Raw genomic sequence first — 21,277 nt, 5'->3', positions numbered from 1 at the left:
TAAAGAGATGCCAAGCATTCCCTAAAGGATATTTGCAATGAATGCTTCCAGGATGCCTCTGCTGTGAGTGGGAAGGTAGCTCTGGAAACCACCCAGCTCATATGAGGAAGCTGCACTGAACATTCCAACAGGATAGGCAAAGACAAGAAAATAAGTCCAAGAGTATCATCTTCACTGTGTACAATTTGAATTGGCTTCAAGACTCAAGTTTCTTATAAATTAACTTTATTCCACAATTCCTTACTAAATATTGGGACATTAAGACCTTTCAAATTACTAAAATCAGAAATTCAGTTAATACTTCTTACTTCCCATGAATCTGTAGCACTGATTTTATAATTTAGCTGTAGACTGGCTCATATTGCTTTCTGTGTGCTTTGTATTAATCAGTCAACTTCAGTCCATCCTGAGTGTGTATCTGTCAATGTGTGCAAGTATAAAGCAAGAATTGGCCCCTGTCTTTTAAGGAATTAATTATCTAGTGGGTGAGATAAAATTTACAAATATGAAAAAATAAATGATCATCTCATTACTGTTGTTTGTTCAACATGTAGAACTTACATTTACTTGTCACATGGAAACACATGAATGGTGTCTTAGAACACAAAATATGGCTAATCACAAGGTACATATGCATAGCTCTTAGAAAATTCTCTAATTTTTTAATACATATGTGAATGTATAAATTTCTCACTTCTTCCAGAATCAATTCTCTATCAAGGCATACACTTTCTATATACACAACTATCTTTAACATTTTCACTACATTTTTTCTCTTACCTGTGAAAGTTACATATATATGTGTATATATATATATATATATATATATATATATATATATATGTGGATGTGAGAGTTGGACCATGAAGAAGGCTGAGCACTGAAGAATTGATGCTTTTGAACTATGGTGTGGGAGAAGACTCTTTAGAGTCCCTTGGACTGACTGCAAGGAGATCGCACCAGTCAATTCTAAAAGAAATCAATCCCGAATCTTCATAGGAAGGACTGATACTAAGGATGAAGCTCCAATACTTTAGATACCTGATGCGAAGAGCTGACTCATTAGAAAAGACCCTGATGCTGGGAAAGATTGAAGACAGGAGAAGAAGGTGATGGAGGATGAGATGGTTGGATGGCATCACCAACTCAATGACCATGAATTTGAACAAGATGGTGAAGGACAGGAAACCCGGCATTCAGCCGCCCATGGGGTCAGAGAGTTGGACACAACTGAGCAACAACTATATATATATATATATATATATATATATATATATATATCTTCCTAGGTGGCACAGTGGTTAAAAATCTCCTGCCAGTGCAAGGGATGAAGGAGATATGGGTTCAATCCCTGGGTCAGGAAGGACCCCTGGAGCAAGAAATGGCAACTCACTCCCATATTCTTGCCTGGAAAATTCCATGGACAGAGGAGCCTGGTGGGCTACCATCCATGGGGTACAAAGATTCAGACAGGACCAAGTAAAAGAACACACACACACACACACACACACACACACACACACAATTTTATCCTAAAAAGTAATTAAGTATGTGATGAAGAGCTGAGCAGAGCCCCACAGAGCTGGCAAGGCCCTACAAATGGTGGAGTTGTCACTTACTTACTGAGTGACAATCCAAATATTATTTGCGGAGTTTCCTCAAGAACAATCAGTATTTTAAATTGAAGGGTTGCATAAGTGTATCTGCTATAATGTTAAATTTAAGGCTTTGAGTACCTGTTGTTTAAATATATATGTATTTAGTTATTAAAGGGGCCATAGTACTCAGCCTTCCATGTGAGAGAATACTAAATGCACCATATTTATTTTGGCTTTTCTCTGATGGTCTACGTGGTCCCCTTCCTAATCTTCCCACTCTTCATTCATATGAACCTTGGTTTTAAAGACCACAACTTGAGATTGTATGTGAATTGTTAGTGAGTATTCACTCTTACTTTGCCAGCTGTATCCTCCTTGTTTCTACATCTAGTTGACTAAAGAAATGTTCTGTTCCTAAGAAGAGACAGTCATTTTTGACTGATAATAAACATTGGTCCAAATGAGTATAGCTCATTCCAAAGTCCTAACTCCCTGCAGATTGCAGCAGATAAGAGACTACAAGAGAGAAAATGAACCATAGATCCAAGCCAGACCAGCATTCTTGCAAACAGTGTCCACTGTGGACAATGCAAAACAGCTAATCCAAAGTAAAAACCAAAACAAACAAACGCAAAAGACCTCTTGAGGTTATAGATCACAACAGTGCCATCTATTTGGGTGTTTTAAATATTTTAATCATTTGCTGATTTTTAAAATTTCTATTGGCATACTTTCAAATGTAATTGGAAATGCTACAACCTACATATGGATTGTTATATATATATAAATATATATATATTGTTTTATATATATATATATATATATATATATATATTCCAAATACATGACCTGCTTCTTGAGAAACCTGTATGCGGGTCAGAAAGCAACAGTTAGAACTGGACATGGAACAACAGACTGGTTCCAAATAGGAAAAGGAGTACGTCAAGGCTGTATATTGTCACCCTGCTTATTTAACTTCTATGCAGAGCACATCATGAGAAATGCTGGGCTGGATGAACTACAAGCTGGAATCAAGATTGCCATGAGAAATAGCAGTAACTTCAGATATGTAGATGACACCGCCCTTACGGTAGAAAGTGAAGAAGAAATAAAGAGCCTCTTGATGAAAGTGAAAGAGGAGAATGAAAAAATTGGCTTAAAGCTCAACATTCAGAAAACGAAGATCATGGCATCTGGTCCCATCACTTCATGGCAAATAGATGGGGAAACAGTGAGAGATGTTATTTTTTTGGCTCCAAAATCACTGCAGATGGTGACTGCAGCCATGAAATTAAAAGATGCTTGCTCTTTGGAAGAAAAGCTATGACCACCCTAGACAGCATATTGAAAAGCAGAGACATTACTTTTCTGACAAAGGTCCATCTAGTCAAAGCTATGGTTTTTCCATTAGGCATGTATGGATGTGACAGTTGGACTATAAAGAAAGCCGAGCATGAAAGAATTAAAGCTGTTGAACTGTGGTGTTGGAGAAGACTCTTGAGAGTCCCTTGGGCTATAAGGAAAAATCCAACCACTCCATCCTAAAGGAAATCAGTCATGGATATTCATTGGAAGGACTGATGCTGAAGCAGAAACTCCAATAATTTGGCCACCTGATGTGAAGAACTGACTCATTTGAAAAGCCCCTGATGCTGAGAAAGATTGAAGGCAGGAGGAGACGGGGACAACAGTGGATGAGATGGTTGGATGGTATCACTGACTCAATGGACATGAGTCTGAGTAAACTCTTGGAGTTGGCGATGGACAGGGAGGCCAAGCGTGCTGCAGTCCATGGGGTTGCAAAGAGTGGGACATGACTGAGTGACTGAACTGACTGATTGACTGTTGTATGCAAATATATATATATATATATATATATATATGGAAGTGAAGATTGTAACCTAATGTTCAAGATATGAAAAAAAATAGCGTTTTTTAGGTACCAAAATGAGTAAAATATACAAACTTGTTTTCTAAATAACAGAAATAGGTCTGATATAAGGGTAAAGGCAACATTTACATTTTGTAAGAAATGAATAGGTTAATTTGTTTTTTTATTCATTTATTCACTCTAAACTCTGTTACTTAGCTCTATGATGAATATTTTTCTTAGTGGTAACCATTAAATGTAGCTTGTTTTAGAGCAAGGTCTGAATTTGCATTGTAGTGCACAGATTTGCTGCATGCGAAGTACAGAAATTCCTTCCAATAATGTATGTGAACTGGTGATATCTTTAAATAATAAAATGCTAAACACAAGCATGAAGTCTGGAATTCCCACATGGCAGTGGTGGCTAGGGAAGGCAATTAAGAAGGTGAAATCATGGTAGTAGTCGGCACTTGATTGTAGAAGAGGCAACTTCAAGATGGCAGCATCACCTCATCTGATTATTAATAAATAAATATTGATGTTAATTTAGCACTTTCCATCTTCAAAGCACTTTACAAATATTAATTAGTCCTCTTAGGACTATTTGAAATATAATTTCTGGAGTTTGCATTTTAATAGGATATTCATGATGGTGTTTTTTGACTTCAAGTACAACAGCTTTTTTTTTTTCAATTCTCAGAATTTGTTTTTTTCTGGAATTAAAGTTAGTAGAATGAAGGTCGCTAAAGAGCCATTCTGGAAAAGGTTATCTCGGGACACTGAGTTTGGAGTCAGGAGGAACTGCATTTGCATGTTCCCACAGTAATGGACCAAGATCAGGGTTCAGTTTTCCTAAAGACCTTTGACCAGGGGGAGGTACTTTTAGGTCATCACGTGAACCTGTTTTTGCACTCAAACCTTTGTACAGGGTGTCATCCTTACTTGGAACTGCTACTCAAATGGCTAGCAGCTTTCATTCTCCTTTTGCTTACTGATTCCTAGGCATCTAGGTTTTATATTTTATAACAGAAAAGTATTCTCTAAATTCTAGCTTTCTTTTTATCATCCAGCAAATGTTCACTAAGTTACCAAATCAAAGGAAAATCATAGATGCTTATCTTATAGCTCATAGAATAAGAGATTCGAGATTCTATGAGTAACCACAGAATGTGTTATTCAAAAAATACTTTTTTAAAAGTTTTTCATTTACAAGATGAAAAATGTTACAGATAGTCTTCATATGCTCCCTCAACACCTCCCCTAGCTCTTCCTATAATGAACATTAGCCCGGTACATTTGTTAGAATTGATGAGTCAATAGTGATGGTGATGATGGTGGTGGTTTAGTCACCAAGTCCTGTCAGACTCTCGACCCCATGGACTGTAGCCTGCCAGTCTCCTCTGTCCATGAGATTTCCTAGATAAGGACACTGGAGTGGGTTGCCATTTCCTTCTCTAGGGGAACTTCCCGACCCAAGGATTGAACCCTGGTCCCCTGCACTGCATGTGGTCTCCTGCACTGCAGGTGGATTCTTTACTGAGGGAAGACCATAAGTGCTGATACATTATTAGTAACTGAAGTCCATAACTTCCATTAGCGTTCACTCTGTATGCAGTACATTCTATATTTTGACAAATGTGCAATGACATATATCCACCATTACTGTATCACACAGAATAGTTTCTCTTGCATGTCCTTGTCAGTTAATAAGAGTTCAACTTCTCTGTGACCACTTACCTTTGTTCCAGGCATACCAGCACTTCAAGGAGGTTGTGTCCCTTTGGTGACTGCTTGTAGAAGCACTACACCATCAGTCTTCTCAGCTCCACTGAGCAGGGAATTTTTCTGTCCCTGTAGAAATGCATTTCATTCAGCCTTTCTTGAAGATAAGACCAGGGTCTAAGGGTTGGTGATGAAAGGGAGACATTTGCAATTTAATGCCATTTGACTTATAAGAGGACTTCCCAAATAGATGTGCCTGTCATGCATCTTGTCCAATCAGGGAACATCCTGTCACCTTCTTTTTGTTTGCCATACCTATCACTTCCCTCACTTCTGCAATGACCAGGGTCCTCCAGAGTCATCACAGTTTCCACTATAACATCGACTCTGTCTGTGCAGATACAAATGATTCTACTAATCATCGATAAGAGATTCACCTCTATATTTTGGATAAGCAGCTTGTCTAACCAAAATAGATATACTGGCTTATGTCCAATTTTTTAAGATCCACAAACCTTTGCAGGACCATAATCCCCCACTTAGTACACAGGAGCAATCTTTTCGTCTCAACATAGGCATCTAATTGCTTTGTGATTATTTGTCTATGTCTGCTCCCCTTCTATACTGTAAGCTACATAGTGGAAAAAAATTATTGTTCTTATTTACTTTACTTATTCTTGAATTCCTCAACAATTTAAACTTTGCCTGCTGCATGATAGAGACTCAATTTGGGAATGGATTTAAAACAAAAAAATAAAAACAAATTTTTAAAAAGTAGATACAAGGAGAATAAATAAACCAGAAAATCAACTTTATGTAATGGTTCAAGGAGATGATTTTTTAAAAACGTCTAACTTTACCATCCAATCCTCATCCCTAATGAATGTGTAATAGCATAGAGAAGATGAAAAGAAGGCGAGGGTACGTTCATGGCTTGCAATATCATCGCATAAAACCTTGATCAAAATATTGTATGTACCTCAAATTCAGTCCCCTTTTGTCCTTGCAGATTGCCTCTAAATGCCACTTTCAATCACTGAGGATAAAGACACTGATGACAACAATGGCAATTTTTCATTCCCCCAATGAGAGGACCCGTTCTATTCACAAATGGAGGAAATTTCAGGCACTCTTTAAAGAACCTCAGAAATATGCAGAGATTCATGGCTTTTAGACGACCATTGTAAACACTTCCTGTTTACCTTTGGGCATCGTCTGGAAATGTTACCCTCCTATGTCTGAAGCAGGAACCGCACCTAGGGACCTGTTAGCATGGTGTAGCCGCTCTTATTTTTGTCTTACTCTAGATTGTAGTTGCCTGGATATTTGTCCATTTTCTCCACCAGGCTTCAGGCAACATTAGGACAAAAAGTCAGTTTGCTTTCCTTACTATATCATATGCTGAACTCAATGTCTGGAATATAATATGGGGAGGAAGGGAGTGAGGGGAGGTAGGAAACAAGGCAAGAATAAGAGCCAAACAAATTTTTTTAAAAAAAGAATGCAGGAAGGCAAATCTCACATCTAGAAATAATGAACTTTCTCTAACAAGCCCTGGAACATTACGGTTTAACTGCTTCTCCTAGAATCTTGATTGCACAGAGCTTTTCAGGAAAAACAAAATGCCAACCTAGCAAGGGAAACTAGCTGGCCCACACCTCCTCCGGAACCATCCTTGACACTATGATTAGCCTTGATTTTGCTTTCCCATCTGTTTGATTTATATTAGATGACAGTGGATTAACTGACCTCAGCTATACTTTACTGCTGTGTTCCATGGGATAGTTAATCACTATAGCCAGATACGGAGATGTCCCTAGCACTAACAACAATGTGGTCCTGTGTTGTGTGTATTGTTTTACCTTGGGTGCATTTCCTTTGTTGCGTCTGGACTATATTTGATTGTTTTTATCTTTCTATCATCTGAGATTAGTTTAACTCACTTTTACCCTGTTGGCTTTATTATTCATACAAGGTAGACTGTCTCTTTCCACTTAACACTTATTTTCTTATTTTATACCTGGCATATGAGTATATTATTACTCAAATTAATTGAAGACAGGACCATGCCTTGTATTATAGCTTTATCATTTCCTTTAGCGGCTAAGTTAGCATGTTGAACATAAAAGTTCATTGTTTTTTTTTATAAAGATAAAATCTATAAAAAGTAAAAGGAACTTTCTTATCACAAACAGAAATATTTATAATTCAACTCATATATACTCCTTGAAAACCTCCAAAATCCTGAGATTTAAATGAAAAGTAAAGGATATTCAAGAAATGTTTTCAAAAATCAGTGGCTATATTTGTATGCATACCATTTGTGTTTTCATTGGGTCAAAAAGTGCTTGCTTGTTTAGTTTTGCTTGTTTTTTGTTTGTTTGCTTTACGTCAGATACCGAACTCAAGAGTTAAAAGATGTTATTACAAAGCTTGAACTCTCCTTCTCTGTCACAACCCATGCAGACCTACTAGGCTCCGACCTCACTGACGTCCTAAATGGCATCTTAGCAGCAGAAAGGTCAGAAACAAAAAGCTCCAAGTTCACAAGATGTAAAGGCAAGTTATCAGGAGTTGGACTAGAGCCCCAAACCATACAGGCTATAAGGTCAGAGCTTAACTGTTTTTCCATTTTATTGCTCGAGGACAAGAGAGCTTGATGCATGAGACTCCTGCATCATAAACTGTCTACCGAGGTGGCCATTTTATCACGTATGGTTGTGAGTTGAGTACTGACCACACAATTTAAATCGACAGCAACCGGGCCCTGGTGGAGATGTGAGAAGCAATGTCACACGCAACATCCTTTTCCTAATTATTGGGACCCAGACAGGTGGCAGGAAGGGAGTGAGGGGTGAGGTGTGGGGAGAAGGAGGGGCGGGGAGGCGCAGTGACATTTCCCATCTCAGGAGTACAAGATTCATTACCTCTGATGAAAAGTCACCAGGCTGCGGTGAGTCCTGACATACTCCGTGACAGGAGAAAGTGACATGGCCGTTTGACATTCAGGGCTAGAAGGTTGCCGGTCTGTAATCACTAGTTAAAATTGAATCTTGTACATTGCACCCTGCCAGCACAGCTCAACTCTTGATAATTATTTGGATGCTACTGTATTTGGATTTTATTTCCCCAGCAGAGAGGGGAAGTTGGATTTATAGTGTACTGCTGGGTTAAGATTGGAACAAACTAGATCTTTTTTATGGTTAATATGGCAGAGCCAAATAAATCTAGAGGTGCTTTTTGTCCCCATTTTAATTTTAAACCCCTTGGGGATGGGGGTGGGGAGTCACAAAAGAATCCAAAAATGAGTCTTCTAATTTTCCATGAACAAGCTACAATTCTGTCTGTGCTAATGTTTTTCTCTTTTTTCCTTTCAATTCATGATGCTTTAAACCAGCCATCTGGACACGAATGGGGCTGGGAAACACCATTTTGAAACAGCTATAGCCTGAGTAGCCACATGGATAAGGACATAGATGGTCAATGCCACTTAACAACCACTTCTTCTTTATCTGGGGGTCAGGAAAAGGACAAGAGAAATGTTTTACAGAGGGTCATTTTAGTATAATTACAGAGTGGCCTTGAACTGTTGATTTGCATACAGGCATGCTGTGATTCCAACAAGAATATTCTCTCCTCTCATCCCTATTCCACGGCATGAAAGCTTCCATTCTTTGCAGGAGCACAGCCTGTATATTCACCCCATTAAGCCCAGAGGGATCCCGGATGTTAGCTTGACAGGCTCAGTCTAACATTCTGAGGGGTTAAGAACAAGCCACATGTTCTTAAAAGGGAAAAGTCATCACAAGAGGTAAGTTTATGTACTGACAGAATATGCATTGCCTGTGCACAAGAGTTTAACTGTACTTTGGGAAGTAGGCAAACTGGCCCTATCTAAGATATCTATGCCAGTGTCTAAAAGCCCATTATTAGAAAAGCATCAATTTAAATAAAAGCATTGTGTTTCCAAGGGCTCCAAAGTAAGTCACTATTTCTTGGAGGAAAAAAAAAATATATATATATATATACACATACATACTTATATTTATATACTCAAATACTGGCATAGATAAAACATGGTGGGAATTTTGCTGGGAAAGTCTGATAGGCTCTGATCCAAGAGGGCTCAAGAACTGACATTCGTTGTTCTAGGGGATTCACTCTGAACCCAGAACTCTCAGCCTTGCTCCAGCTGCAACCTAATTTCTGGCAGTGAACTGTGATCTTATTACTTATAAGGAAGTCTCATCACTTGCTCATCACTAAGTTTTAGGATTGATATGAAAGTGAAAGTAAAAGTCGATCAGTCATGTCTGACTCTTCTTTAAGACCCCATGAACTATATAGTCCATGGAATTCTTCAGGCCAGAATACTGGAGTGGGTAGTCTTTCCTTTCTCCAGGGGATCTTCCTAATCCAGGGATCAAACCCAGGTCTCCTGCATTGCAGGCAGATTCTTTACCAGCTGAGCCACAAGGGAAGCCCACGAATACTGGAGTGGGTAGCCTATCCCTTCTCCAGCGGATTTTTCCAACCCAGGAATCCAACCGGGGTCTCCTGCATTGCAGGTGGATTTTTTACCAACTGGCCTATCAGGGAAGCCCTATAGAATTGATATATGGAACCAGAATTCTAATTAATCTAATTCACAGTGAGAGACAACAATGCAACAGGACTTACATGTGAAAGTCACATGACTAGTGCAGACATAACAGATAAACTGGCCAAATTCCAAACAGAAGGTGTCTGTGTGACCAAGTAATCACCAGGGAAGTAGAAATGAATCCGGCTCTTCACCTTCTTACTGAGAGAGCAGGTATAGTCAAGGTTGTCTTGACCAAATGTTTTTATGCCTGCTAAGTCACTTCAGTTGTGTCCAATTCTTTGTGACCCTATGGACTACAGCCTGCCAGGCTCCTCTGTCTACTGAATCCTCCAGGCAAGGATACTGGAGTGGGTTGCATGCTCTTCTCCAGTGGATTTTACAAGACAGGGACTGAACCCACGTCTCTTACGTCTCCTTCATTGGCAAGCCGGTTCATTATGACTTAAGGAGGTGAGATATTCAGCGTCCTCAGTGTAAGATTCCCTTTCTTCTGATAGTGCTGAGATGGGCTCTGCCAATCCCTGTTTTCTCTCTTCTCCTTTGGTCAGTCTTCAACAGTAAACATCACCCACTGTATCCCTCTTCCGTTTTGCACCAGAGAGATTCTATTGATATCAGAGCTCACTCTCAGAAAGTTGTCCTATTTTTCTGTTTTCCTAGTCACTTGTAGACATAATTTAGGATGAATATATTAATGGCTTACTTTCATTCCACTAGAAAATCCAATGATAGAAAATATACTGATAAAAACTTAAGGAGAGGGCTTTTTATTTTATTTTTTATAAAAAGAAAGAATTTCTGAACAGGGAAAATCTAGGAAAGTAACTGAGTCTTGAGAAACTTGGCAGTCGAATGATAAGGCTATTTGGTGAAAGGACATGAACAACTTAAGGAGGTTAATATAAAACAAAGAAGAGAGACAGAAAAAAAAAAGGGAGAAAACCCAGATATAGCAAGAAGGCTGAAATTATGCCTATAATCTCCTAATGGAAACAGAAAAAGGAGTGTCTTGGACATCATGGTTGCTGAAATGACAGTAGTAAAACTGGGGTACCTGTGTTGGTTCATGAGTGTGGTTAAAGGAATAAACCAACTTGTCAGTCATATCATATTTGAGCTATTCCTAAACGTAAAGATTGGATCAAGGGCAATTTCTTTTTTTATGGGCCTCATTTACCTTCGCTTAGGAAGAATAACCTCAATTAAGCCATAAAGCAAAACAACAAAGCTGCAGCTAATAATGGATTTCATCAATAGTATTGCCGATGGCAAAGTGAAGAGCAGTTTCCATATTCCCAGGGTTGGGAAAGGACCTCCTCCTCTTCTCCCCCAACCAGAATCTCCCATATCATATATGGTTCACTTCAAGGCCTCCTCTTCCATGAATCTCTCTATTTAACCCTTAGAGTCGATCTTTCCTTCCCTTAATTTCTATAGAATTTTATCTTCTTATATAAACATATCACATGTATTAGATTGTAAAGTTTTTTCTGTATTTATACATCTTGCTTGAATGAGCAACTATAGCCTGAAGGTAAGAAGTTTCTGATGCCTAAAGTTAAACTTTTGACCTCCTGGAAACTCAATTTTCTTAACTATTAAGATAAAGAAATGAGAATATGGACCTCAGAGGTCACTTTGAGCTCTAACATTCAACTGAAACTGTTGTGTGCTTCTCAAACTTCTCCGAGAAGAGAAATGAATTTTTCTTTGTTTAATTTGTGCAACGCTCTGTTTGTTCAGCCCAATGTGAGCAGAACCCTGTAAGAGCAATGCTTGATACTAGACTCCAGACACACCACAGATACAGCCCAACAACAAACCAGCAAAATTGTCTTCTGAAGTGACTGCTGGTTCTGCAGCTAGGACATAGGAACTCTGGGCTTTGTGGAGTCAAAGTTTGTGTGTGTGTGTGTTTGACCTTTCATTTTAGGATATTGTGCTGCCAGACTCTTTCTAGCCTCATCTTGTTTATATGTATTTCTGAGGAGATCAAGCTGTCTGAAGCCTTCTACTCCTACAGCTCCCAATTGTGAGCTTTTCCCACAGCTTTTGATGCAATTAGCATCCTGGAATATTGAACAGAAGCAATTTCATCCTGCAATCAAGAATACTTCAGCTATGGTTAGATGTGAGTTATTGCTGCACACAGAAAGAAAGCTAGCCTATGAGAGGGAGCATTGCTCACAGGTGAAAAGAACACAAGCCCGCCAACACCTAGAAGAGAATGGCTTGCCTTTTGATAGTATGATTATTTTAATATGCATGCTAGTGTTCTTTTGAAGAATATTGATTATGTTCATTGGCATCACACAATTGGGGATAAAATCATCAATATTCCATTGAACAGGGGAGATGGGGATAGAATTTGTGGCAGCCTCAAGTGAAGCCTAAAGATTACACCACTAGATTTGCATAGATTTTCTTTACTTTCCTTCAAATTTGTATGTTACCCGAAAAGGAAGATTTTTGTTGCTAAGTGGGGTTAGAATTTAGTACCCACTTTAGGAATACTAGGAATAAGAATCTTCTTTTTCCCATACATCCATCTGATCATTTAGCAGGAAACACTTTCTCTCTGCCTTCCTGGGGGCTGTTAATTCAAATGCAGAGGGAAAACATGGGTATGCCTTTTGTGCCACTCTCTTAATCAAAGTGATTTTCTAAAATGCAACTGTAGAAAATAGACTCTTTTATTTTAGGATCAGCAGCAGTTTTTACAATGTTAGGCAAACCTGAGCCCCTCCTTAAAATGTCAGAAAAACAAAAACCATCCCCACCTGAAAGCCCTCTTGTCTTGAAAGGATTTTTTCGGCTGTTTCCCTTAAGCTGCTTTCTCCTTCTGTGCAACTTCCCAATCCCATTCACAAACTGTTGCCATGGTAAATAATTATATCACAGATGAATTGTGTACACTTCCTTTTCATAGCTGGAAGAGAAATTGTAGAGGAAAGGGGAAAAAATCAAAATCCTTTAAAATTACGGGGGAGATAGCTGAGGAAAGATTGCCTCCTCGTTAACATAATTAGCTCCATGAATTATAAATTGGTATTAGAACTTGCTCTTCATGACAAAAGGAGTAATTATATTTACTCATGTAAAATTAAACAATACCAAAAAAAATTAATGGGACTCACCAGAAGCTCTCTTGACATTATCATAAAATTCAGAGATCTGAATACCTCACAAACTGAAGTGATTTAAGCAGCATAAACTTTAATGCTGCTCAGATGTACTATGTAAAAATATATCTCCTGGCTAGTTTATAATTGTAGTACTCCATGTTTAGAACACTCAAACATACATACAACAGTAGCAACAACAACAACAGCAATAACAGCAAGCTCTTAAACACTTTCTTTCCATAGACTGATGCACAGAAAAGTCCAGTTGTGGAAGCAATTTCCACAGAAAATATTTTTTTTGTATTGACTATTCTAAAGTCAAAGCTTCCAGAATAGAAGCTAACCTGTTAAACAACTCACAAATATCTCTAAAAGAGGAGCTGATTGAGAAAAGGCTAATTTGTCAAACTAGCTTTGCACACCCAGAAAGATTTCCTATAGGACAAGGGGCTCCAACCTGCAGAATCTAGTACCTGATGATCTGAGGTGGAGCTGATGTAATAATAATAGAAATAAAGTGCACAATAAATGTAATGCACTTGAATCATCCTTAAACCAGCACCCTCCCCCAACCCTGCCCAGAATCTGTAAAAAAAAATTGTCTTCTACAAGACCAATGATTACCAACATTCAACTCTATGAACTGTATGATACAAAACAAAGAGAATACTTACTTGTTTCCAAGTAGAGGAACCTGGGGTGAATTCAGGTGTCTTTGGAGAAAACCTTGACTCATACACTAATTCAGCCATCAAGTTCATTTGGGGGGATCCACAACTGTACACGGCTTGTTAGGAATGGGAGGAGGAGAACAGCAAATAAAACTGCAAGATGTTTTCTATACTTCCAGAATTTATAAATCCTAGAAACCCAGCCTTGCATTTAGAATAATATGCAGCCAAAATGAAGCTTAAAGAATATGACAAAGTGATTAAATCATATGTTAAGTGAAAAGGCAAGTTATAAAATTGCTATTCTAATGATGCCTGGTGTGTGCATATGGGATGACAATCTGTCACTGCTTTTCTTCCTGACCATCCTTTCTACTCCAGGACTTCTGGAGTCTAGCTTGATTCACTTTGCTATTTAGAAGTACCATTGAATCTGTCCTTCACTTTGTACCTGAGAATGTTAATCTAGGCCACTCAATAGGACAACTAGGATGGTAGGGGGTAGGGAGGAAGCCACACCTAAGGGAAGAATCAGGATCTTCCATTTCAAGGTACCACCCAGAGAAACATTAGTAAACAGATGGTGCACTGAAATTGAGTAATCAAGGAGAGATTAATAAAGGGGGGTATTCAGAAAAATACAGGCAGGTTTAAAGAAAACAAAAAGGGATAATGCAGTATTCCAGGATTAGTGCCAGTAAAGTGTCCTCACAAAACCTGAAGGAATAAAAGGAGTATGTGCTTACCAGAACTTTTAGGGAAGCTGTAGGCTAGAAATACCAAGCAGGAGTCGTGTGGCCTTTGGTAGTAGGACACATCCAACCTGTAGCAACTTGGCCAGACAGGAGTGAGAAGAATGAATATTCCAATTTGACACTCCTGCCCTTTAGTCTTCTGCAGGTACCTTCCACTGGCCAAGCTCAGTGCAAAACCAGAGGCAGGGCTTTTGTTTTTGCTTTAATTTATTTGCTTTGGCTTATAAATATTACTCTCTTTGGGCACAAGGCATGATGGAAAAGGATGAAGGGTAGATCTAGAGAGATCAATAAGAAACTGCTAACACAAATAAGTAAGAGACTGGGAGACAACTTTTTGAAAGATTAGCAAATTTTTCACCCTAAAAAACTGTCTATTTATTTCCAAATAAAAAATTTTGTCATTAAATTAAAAAATTATAATGTTTAAAATCTGGCATAAATATTTACTATGGACTATATTACTTTAAAGTTAAATGGTTTTGAACCCAATGAATCATTCAGCTTAGTAAAATATATTTAAATTAATTTTTGAGGCCTCAGTTGCCTCACCAATAAGACATTTTCAACAGCAATTTTGTTATATGAATAAATGAATGTAAGAATGAACAATGGTACTCCCTAGGAAAATTTCCCCTCTCAGTGGTAACATCCTTGATTAGATTTTGCTAGTTTTTTATTCATGATCTTGCTTTCCTCACCACAGTAGTCTCCACCACTTTTCATATCCAAAGAGATTAGTTTTGTTTTCCTCCAAATAATGCGCCTTGAGGCTCATGGTAAGTTTTACAGTAAGGCCATTGGGGAAAATAGTATTTTCTAATGATGTGGCATAGTTGATTTTTATTTAGAATTACTATGTTATCATTTGTAAATAACTCATTAAATACATGTGCCATGATTATTTACTGCAAGGAAAATTGATACTCTCTTTTTCCAGGCTAACAAACTGGTATTAAATATACAATAGCAGAACTATTTTTTGTGTAGTAGGTCATATTAAATTCTGTCCTTTTAAAAATGACTCTGCATTTGCTTCCGAGACTGTGTATCTAATGTATTCTATAAATCTCTCTTTTTTAGCATATGGCTCTGATTTTATTAATACCACATAACCACATAAAGGTTTTTAATAATGAAAATTGTCTTTGTCACTTAGAGAGACTAATGTTCTCAATGTTGTAGATATTAAAAACCACCAGAAAAGAGGAACTAGAGTTAAAGAAAGAACAAAGTAAGAAACCATAATTTATTTTTAGATAGTATGTGTGGTAAAGTGTAATGATACACAGACAAAACAAGGTCAAACCAGTAATGGAAAAGGCATGACATCCATACTGTCACATATGTCCCTTTCCCATGGGAGACACCACAGACAGATCATAGCACTGCTTGTCCTCATGCATTGTCCTTGATGTGGTTTTACCATCTTGCTTCTTCTGGTGCTATCAGCTTTCCAGTCCCGATGGATCAGAGCCAATCATGACTTCTGCAAGTGCCCAAAATATCAGGCATATTCATCCAATACCTCATTTTCCAAAGAAAATAACCTTTAGAATTTATATGTTAATTCTCTGTAATAAATGAACATACTTTCTTTTCTATTACGTTTACACTGAAAATGTAGTGCATGAATATGATTTACAATTCTAGAGCTTATATAACCTCATTCAGGGGTACTCACATTCACTGAGAATCATCAAGCAAGGGAGTTAGAGAAACCAAGTGCAATTTTATAATAATTACTGTAAAAACTTTTGTGACTGTGGTAAACACTTACTTAATTTCATCCTTTTCAAAAATGTGAGGTGTTATTATTCTAACTTTACAGTTGAGGAAACTGAGCTTCAGAGGATTATGTAAATTACCCAAGAATACTCAGCTAGTACCCACTATGAACTCCACAGTCATGATAAATATCCATTTTTGAGGACATAAATTTCATAATAGTGGTTAAAATAAATATCATATTAATCAATAAACTGGATTCAGAGAAGATAAGTGAATTTCCCAGGCCATGTAGGTGCCAACGTTTCAGCAGAGGATTGAATACTAGTCCACCAGATTTCTGAGTTAGGGTATGCTTCATCTCCACCTCCACCAAATATCTGCCTAATAAAGTCATGAATTTAACAATTCTGATTGGACTAACTTCTGAATGAAAACCTAGGGAAAATTTGACTATATACTTCTTTGAGTCAGAAACTTCCTCCTCTTCCATACCTTTGAGATGGGTCGCAGTCTGGTCAGTAAAACTACATGATGTAAAACTGGAGTGAAAATCAGGTCATACTATAAATAGGCAAATAGTATAGAGCAATGTTTGAAACAATATCCACATTCACATCTCAGTATACTGTGTAAGGAACTACTTTCCAAACAAATGTTGCTGGAGGTCTGCATAGCACTCAGAGTGTCTCTTTGCCTGCTGGTTGAAATCCTCATCAGAGCAAGTTCCAAAAAGAAGTTATCCACCTAAAGTCTGTCGACTTCTATTAGATCACACTGGGAAATAATTTCAATTTTCATGTTTCTGCACCTTAAAAAAAGGGGGAAAAAAAAACTTCATATGTGTCAAAGCTTAGCTGCCAACTGTTGGGGAAAAAAAAATTTGATTTCTATTGAATATTGCACTTTGGAATGAAAGAAAACATTGTCTAAATGAAGCTGAGGCTCTCAGTCACCTATGCCTATAGTACTGTGAAATCAATTATGTGGGCTCTTTCGAAAGTTACTGATTGTAGCAAATTGAATGGCCTTCATTTCAGCATAATTTGGAGAGGTTGATGTAATCAGAGACCTTACACCACGGTGAAATACAAGATTCGTGATATTCAGATGGTTAAAAAAAAAAGCTACAGTGGTTAAGCTTGTTCTGTACCTTCCGCTTACCGGCTGTAATGTGTTCCTAAGTACAAATGAAATTGTTTTGATGAAGGTGGTGATGGTTCTGAAGGGATGTGTGAAGGGGTAAGGGACTGGAAATAAGTTTGCTGGAAATCACACTCTTGTCCTCATGTGCAAGGAGGCTGCAGAATCTAATCCTAGACCTAATTGGCTACAAATGAAACACTTTAATATCAAATCTTGAGTTATGCCCCAGAGCTGAAGTTCAAGCATAGATGTGAGGAGAGGTGAAATGCTTGATTTTTCTGGCTATGATGTTTGTCCCACTTCATTCTTTTGGAAGTCTAAAGGCCTAAATAATTGCTCTCCAAATTATAAATTGATTCTCTCTAACCTCAAGACAGTGCTTGACTTGAGAAAATTTGTAGTAGGTTTGGTTTCATTGCATCTACCTATATGAAAACTGTTGTGTGCACTTACGTGAGAAGCAGCATGTTTGTAATCAAGTGTTCTATTTTGTAATAGGTCAGTTATTGCCAGTGCTGAGACTTGTTTCCTTTAAATCAATGGCAAAGTGATCATACTCCATCAAGGGTCTAAGAGTTATGTGAGTATGGGTTGGCCTTTGGGAGAATGAAGATGCTAAACAGAAACTTACTTCTTACAAGGTGTTTGGGACATTTTCTAGCTTTGAGAATTAGTGTGGCTTTCAGCTTCGGAGCCAGGCAGCAGAGTCATATCCCTTTGTATTCAGAAAGCTTAGCATTTGTTCTTTCTTCAACGGTTTCAAAAAGCCCAACTTAAGAACAAAAAAACTGATGACAATTTTTCTGTAATACTGAAAATAGATCCGTCATTTGAACATAGTTCTTACCTAGAGTTAAGAGAGCTTGATATAGTGAGGAAAAGAATCTAGGTTCAATCTTGAGTCCTTTACCTTGAATCCATGGTTGGTTGACCCGGCTGAACTTCAGTGTTTTCACTTGCATATGGGATCAACTGTGTAGGTAAAGTGAAGGATTAAATTCCAAAATGAAGGTATTTCAGTGCATTTTCTCATAAAGATAAGAAAATATCAGTTATTATCCATTCAACTAATTTGTGAGACCTCTAAATGCAACAGTCATTTTCTCTTTGCAGAGAACATTTAATACATATTAGGTTTTTCAATTATTTCTTACTTGAGATAAAATATCTTAAAAGGAAAATGGATTGGAGTTCAAAAACTCTTACATCAATCCCAGATCTAACAATACAATCTTAAAAAAGATGTGTGTGTGTGTTTTTTTTTTTTTTTCTGGGTCTATGAATGAAAAGGTATATTTAAAAACATTTATAAAGCTTTCTTTTAGAACTAAATTCTGTGATAACAAAATTTTATTTTTTGAAATATAAAGTGAAATTCACCATTGTTTTAAAATAAAGCTTCCCTGATGGTTCAGAGGTTAAGGCGTCTGCCTCCAATGCGGGAGACCCGGGTTCTATCCCTGGGTCGGGAAGATCCCCTGGAGAAGGAAATGGCAATCCACTCCAGTATTCTTGTCTGGAGAATCCCATGGACAGAGAAGCCTAGTAGGTTACATTTCACAGGGTCTCAAAGAATCAGACACAACTGAGCGACTTCACCACCACCATGCATTTATCTATTAATGCATGCATGCATATCATATTTTTATATGCATGTACATGTGTGCTAAGTTGCTTCAATCATGTCTGACTCTTTGTGACCCTATTCACTATAGACCGCCAGGGTCCCCTGTTCATGAGATTTCCAAGCAAGAATATTTGAGTGGGTTTTCACGCCCTCCTCTTGGGGATCTTCCCAACCCAGGGATCAAACTCACATCTCTTATGTCTCCTGCATTGGCAGGTGGGTTCTTTACCACTAGCACCAAATGGGAAGCCCGTATTTTAGATACCTGGTATCAATCGAACAGCTTCCGTGTATGAGGTCTAACAAACATATACATACTCACATGTAAACTTTCTATATTTCTAATAGCTTCCTTTTTAAAAATAATATTGAGTTGTATGGGCTGTTTGCATGGTTTGAATATTAACCCCTTTTCACTCACATTGCTTGCAAATATTTTCTCCCATTCTGCAAGTTGTCTTTTCATTTGTTGATTGTTTCATTTGTTGGGCAAAAGCTTTTAAATTTGATTAGGTCCCATCTATTTCTGCTTTATTGACTATGCCAAAGCCTTTGACTGTGTAGATCACAATAAACTGTGGAAAATTCTGAGAGAGATGGGAATACCAGACCACCTGATCTGCCTCTTGAGAAATCTGTATGCAGGTCCAGAAGCAACAGTTAGAATGGAACATGGAACAACAGACTGGTTCCAAATAGGAAAAGGAGTACGTCAAGGCTGTATATTGTCACCCTGCTTATTTAACTTATATGCAGAGTACATCATGAGAAACGCTGGACTGGAAGAAGCACAAGCTGGAATCAAGATTGCCGGGAGAAATATCAATAACTTCAGATATGCAGATGACACCACCCTTATGGCAGAAAGTGAAGAGGAACTCAAAAGCCTCTTGATGAAAGTGAAAGAGGAGAGTGAAAAAGTTGGCTTAAAGTTCAACATTCAGAAAACAAAGAGCATGGCATCCTGTCCCATCACTTCATGGGAAATAGATGGGGAAACAGTGGAAACAGTGTCAGACTTTATTTTTTTGGGCTCCAAAATCACTGCAGATGGTGACTGCAGCCATGAAATTAAAAGACACTTACTCCTTGGAAGGAAAGCTATGACCAACCTAGATAGCATATTCAAAAGCAGAGACGTTACTTTGCCGACTAAGGCCTGTCTAGTCAAGGCTATGGTTTTTCCAGTAGTCATGTATGGATGTGAGAGTTGGACTGTGAAGAAGGCTGAGCGCCAAAGAATTGATGCTTTTGAACTGTGGTGTTGGAGAAGAATCTTGAAAGTCCCTTGGACTGCAAGGAGATACAATCAGTCCACTCTGAAGGAGATCAGCCTTGGGATTTCTTTGGAAGGAATGATGCTGAAGTTGAAACTCCAGTACTTTGGCCACCTCATGCGAAGAGTTGACTCATTGGAAAAGACTTTGATGCTGGGAGGGATTGGGGGCAGGAGGAGAAGGGGACAACAGAGGATGAGATGGCTGGATGGCATCACAGACTCGATGGATGTGAATCTGAGTGAACTCCGGGAGTTGGTGATGGACAGGGAGGCCTGGCGTGCTGCGATTCATGGGGTCGCAAAGAGTCGGACAAGACTGAGCGACTGAACTGAACTGAACTGAAGGTCCCATTTTATTTCTTTTTTCTTGGGAGACTGATCTAAGGAAATATTAATGCACTTTATGTTTGAGAATGGTTTGTCCATCTTTTCTTCTAGGAGTTTTTTAGTGTCATGCCTTATATTTAGGTCTTGGTTATGGTGTGAGGGAGAGTTGTAATTTCATTGATCTATATGTAGCTTTCCCAACACCACTTGCTGAAGAGACTTTTTCTCCATTGTATATATTGCCTTTGTTGTCATAGATTAATTGACAGTAGATGTGTGGGCTTATTTTTGGGCTCTCTATTGCATTTCATTAATCCATATGTTTGTTTTTGTGCCAATACTATATATTCTGCTGTTTTGATTACTGTAGCTCTGTAGTCTTATCTGACATCTGGAAGGATTATGCCTCCAGTTTTGTTATTTTTCCTCTGATTACTTTGGCAATTCTGGGTTTTTGATGGTCCCATATACATTGTTGAATTATTTGTTCTAGTTTTATGAAAAATGTCATGGGTATTTTGTCAGGGATAACATTAAATCTGTAGATTGCTTTTAGTAGTATGGATACTTTATGGATATTATTTTTTGTCAGTTCAGGAGCATTGGATATCTTTTTATTTATTCAAATCACTTTCAATTTACTTTATCAAAGATTTATAGTTTTCAGCATAGAGGTCTTTCACCTCCTTGGTTAAGTTTATTCTTATATACATTTTGTTTTTCTTTTTTGAAATTTAAACTGGAATTTTTTTGTTTGTTTTTTACTTTCTATTCATGGTATTTTATTAAAACTGTAAAGAAATACAATGGATTTATGTGTATT

Source organism: Ovis aries, chromosome 23 (assembly GCF_016772045.2).
Source record: "Ovis aries strain OAR_USU_Benz2616 breed Rambouillet chromosome 23, ARS-UI_Ramb_v3.0, whole genome shotgun sequence".
Classification (NCBI taxonomy): Eukaryota; Metazoa; Chordata; class Mammalia; order Artiodactyla; family Bovidae; genus Ovis; species Ovis aries.
The sequence above is the reverse complement of the archived record's forward strand: the minus strand, read 5'-3'. Positions refer to the sequence as shown.